The sequence below is a fragment of the Arachis duranensis genome, unplaced genomic scaffold (assembly GCF_000817695.3).
Source record: "Arachis duranensis cultivar V14167 unplaced genomic scaffold, aradu.V14167.gnm2.J7QH unplaced_Scaffold_608113, whole genome shotgun sequence".
In the NCBI taxonomy this organism is placed as follows: domain Eukaryota; kingdom Viridiplantae; phylum Streptophyta; class Magnoliopsida; order Fabales; family Fabaceae; genus Arachis; species Arachis duranensis.
In genome coordinates, this window is record NW_026264987.1 from 1,144,151 (window position 1) to 1,148,690 (window position 4,540).

Genomic DNA, 4,540 nt, shown 5'->3' on the forward strand with positions numbered 1-4,540 from the left:
GAGTTATAGGTGTTTCCATAAGGTTCACCTAAGTAATTTACCTCTGCTATTGCAGGGTTCTCAGGATCATAGGCCTCTTCTTCAGAAGATGCCTCTTGAGTACTGTTGGATGCAGCTTGCATTCCATTCAGACTCTGAGAGATCATATTGACTTGCTGAGTCAATATTTTGTTCTGAGCCAATATGGCATTCAGAGTATCAATTTCAAGAACTCCATTCTTCATAGGCGTCCCATTGCTAACAGGATTCCTCTCAGAAGTGTACATGAACTGGTTATTAGCAACCATGTTAATGAGTTCTTGAGCTTCTACAGGCGTTTTCTTTAGGTGAATGGATCCACCTGCAGAAGTATCCAATGACATCTTAGCTAAGTTAGACAGACCATCATAGAATATGTTTAGGATGGTCCATTCTGAAAGCATGTCAGAAGGACACTTTTTGGTCAGTCCTTTGTATCTCTCCCAAGCTTCATAGAGGGATTCACATTCCTTCTGTCTGAAGGTTTGAACATCCACTCTAAGCTTACTCAGCTTTTGAGGAGGAAAGAACTTGGCTAAGAAAGCCTTGACCACCTTATCCCAAGAGTTCAGGCTGTCTTTAGGTTGAGAGTCCAACCACACTCTAGCTCTGTCTCTTACAGCAAAAGGGAAAAACATGAGCCTGTAGACTTCAGGATCTACTCCATTAGTCTTAACAGTATCACAGATCTGCAAGAATTTAGTTAAGAACTGAAAAGGATCTTCAGATGGAAGTCCATGAAACTTGCAGTTCTGCTGCATCAGAGAAACTAGCTGAGGTTTCAGCTCAAAATTGTTTGCTCCAATGGTAGGGATAGAGATGCTTCTTCCATGTAAATTGAAATTAGGTGCAGTAAAGTCACCAAGCATTCTCCTTGCATTATTATTATTTTCGCTGCCATCTCCTCTTCCTGTTCGAAAATTTCTGAAAGGTTAGCTCTGGATTGTTGTAATTTAGCTTCTCTTAGTTTTCTCTTCAGAGTCCTTTCAGGTTCTGGATCTACTTCAACAAGAATGTTCTTGTCCTTGCTCCTGCTCATATGACAAAGAAGAGGGCACAGAAAAATAATAATAATAATAATAATAATAGGGATCCTTTTTACCACAGTATAGAGGTTCTCTTATGTGAGTAGAAGAAAAGAAGAAAAAATTCGAACACAGATAGAAGAGGGGGTTCGAATTTGGTGAGTGATGTGAGGAAGAGATGTTAGTAGATGAATAAATAAATAGAATAAGATGAGAGAGGGAGAGGATTTTCGAAAATAATTTTTGAAAAAGAGTTAGTGATTTTCGAAAATAGTTTTTGAAAAAAAGTTAGTGGTTTTTTTCAAAAATTAAAATAAAAAATAAAATAATTAGTTAATTAAAAAGAAATTTTGAAAAAGGGGAAAGATATTTTCGAAAATTAGAGAGAGAGAGTTAGTTAGGTAGTTTTGAAAAAGGTAAGAAACAAACAAAAAGTTAGTTAGTTAGTTGAAACAAATTTTTGAAAAGATAAGTTAGGAAGTTAGAAAAGATATTTTGAAATCAAATTTTTAAAAAAGGTAAGATAAGAAGATATTTTTGAAAAGATATGATAGAAATTAGTTTTTGAAAAAGATTTGATTTTTAAAATCACAATTAATGACTTGATTCACAAGAAATCACAAGATATGATTCTAGAATTTAAAGTTTGAATCTTTCTTAACAAGCAAGTAACAAACTTGAAATTTTTGAATCAAAACATTAATTGATGATGTTATTTTTGAAAATCATGTGATAAAGATAAGAAAAAGATTTTTGAAAAATATTTTTGAAATTTTCGAAAATAACTAAGAAAAATGAAAAAGATTTTATTTTTGAAAAAGATTTTGAAAAAGATAAGATTTTTAAATTGAAATTTTGATTTGACTTATAGAAAACAACTAGATTTTAAAAATTTTTGAAAAAGTCAAATCTAATTTTCGAAATTTTAAGAGAGAAAAAGGGAAAGATATTTTTTTGATTTTTGAATTTTTATGATGAGAGAGAAAAATAAGAAAAATGATGCAATGCATGAAAGTTATGGATCAAAACAATGAATGCATGCAAGAATGTTATGAATGTCAAGATGAACACCAAGAACACTATGAAGATCATGATGAACATCAAGAACATATTTTTGAAAATTTTTAATGCAAAGAAAACATGCAAGACACCAAACTTAGAATTCTTTAATGCTTAGCCACTAAGAATTCAAGAATGCATATGAAAAACAAGAAAAGACACAAAACATGCAAATGCAAAGATCAAACAAGAAGACTTACCAAGAACAACTTGAAGATCATGAAGAACATCATGAATGCATGAAATTTTCGAAAAATGCAAGATGAATATGCAATTGACACCAAACTTATAACATGACACATGACTCAAACAAGAAACACAAAAATATTTTTGATTTTTTTGATTTTTTTCTAGTTTTTTTTGGATTTTTTTTCAAAAATTATATGAAAAAGAAAAAATAAGAATTTCAAAATCTTTAATATGAATTCCAGGAATCTTGTACTCTTTAGTCTCAAGCTCCAATCTGAAGGTTAGACCTGGCTTAACAGCTAGTCAAGCTTTAGAATGGATTTACATCCATTGAGGTGATTAGTTGAAGACCAATCCTTAAGGAGTTTGGGTATGGCTTTACAGCCAGATAGGATTCAACATGTTACCATGAAACTCTAGAATTCATTCGTGAAAGTTTTGAAGCCATAGAATAATTTATTTTTGAAAACATTATTTTTATTATTTTTTTTCGAAAACAAAAGAAAGATTTTTGAAAGATTTTTGAAAAATTTTTGAAAATAAAACAAAAAGAAAATTACCTAATCTGAGCAACAAGATGAACCGTCAGTTGTCCAAACTCGAACAATCCCCGGCAACGGCGCCAAAACTTGGTACGCGGAATCGTGATTACACTTTAATTATGTAAAATTCATTGCTCTTTCTTTCCCTGGCAATGGCGCCAAAAACATGGTGCCAATACCATGGTTCACAACTCCGTGTAACTGACCAGCAAGTGCACTGGGTCGTCCAAGTAATACCTTACGTGAGTAAGGGTCGAATCCCACGGAGATTGTTGGTATGAAGCAAGCTATGGTCACCTTGTAAATCTCAGTCAGGCAGATATAAAACAGTAATGGAGTTTTCAAAAATAGATAATAGAATAAGGATAGAAACACTTATGTAAATCATTGGTGAGAATTTCAGATAAGCGTATAGAGATGCTTTCGTTCCTCTGAACCTCTGCTTTCCTGCTGTCTTCATCCAATCAGTCTTACTCCTTTCCATGGCAAGCTTTATGTAATGCAGCACCATTGTCAATGGCTACTTTCGGTCTTCTCTCGGGAAAATGATCCAAATGCCCTGTCACGGCACGGCTAATCGTCTGGAGGCATCACATTTGTCAATGGTTGCATCCTATCCTCTCAGTTAAAATGGTCAACGCACCCTGTCACGGCACGGCTATTGATGAGCGGATAATTTATACGCTTTTTGGCATTGTTTTTAGTATGTTTTTAGTAGGATTTAGTTAGTTTTTAGTATATTTTTATTAGTTTTTAATTAAAATTCACTTTTCTGGACTTTACTATGAGTTTGTGTGTTTTTCTGTGATTTCAGGTATTTTCTGGCTGAAATTGAGGGATCTGAGCAAAAATCTGATTCAGAGGCTAAAAGGACTGCAGATGCTGTTGGATTCTGACCTCCCTGCACTCAAAGTGGATTTTCTGGAGCTACAGAAGCCCAATTGGCGCGCTCTCAATGGCGTTGAAAAGTAGACATCCTGGGCTTTCCAGCAATGTATAATAGTCCATACTTTTCCCAGGATTTGATGGCCCAAACCGGCGTTGCAAATCAGCTTCAAAATTCCCAGCGTTTAACGCTAGAACTGGCATAGAAATTGGAGTTAAACGCCAAAACTGGCATAAAAGCTAGCGTTTAACTCCAGGAAGAGTCTCTACACGAAAATGTTTCAATGCTCAGCCCAAGCACACACCAAGTGGGCCCGGAAGTAGATTTTTCTGTCATTTACTCAACTCTGTAAACCCTAGGTTACTAGTTCACTATTAATAGGATCTTTTGACATTGTATCTGTACCTCATGACACTTTACACATTCCTTTGTGTACTTCTTACAGCATGAGTCTCTAAACCCCATGGTTGGGGGTGAGGAGCTCTGCTGTGTCTTGATGGATTAATGCAAATACTACTGTTTTTCATTCAATCATGCTTGCTTCCATTCTAAGATATCACTTGTTCTTAAACCGGATGAATGTGATGATCCGTGACACTCATCATCATTCTCAACTATGAACGTGTGCCTGACAACCACCTCCGTTCTACCTTAGATTAAGTAGATGTCTCTTGGATTCTTTAATCAGAATCTTCGTGGTATAAGCTAGAACTGATGGCGGCATTCAAGAGAATCCGGAAGGTCTAAGCCTTGTCTGTGGTATTCTGAGTAAGATTCAATGATTGAATGACTGTGACGAGCTTCAAACTCCTGAAGGCGGG

At 35.0% G+C, this 4,540-nt stretch overlaps 1 non-coding gene across 1 annotated transcript; it reads left to right on the forward strand.

Moving 5' to 3' along the window:
* Window positions 1–416: 416 nt before the first annotated feature.
* LOC127744581 (small nucleolar RNA R71) lies at window positions 417–524 on the forward strand. Its single transcript, XR_008005559.1, has one exon. It is a non-coding gene; the product is annotated as a small nucleolar RNA R71 (small nucleolar RNA).
* Window positions 525–4,540: the final 4,016 nt, after the last annotated feature.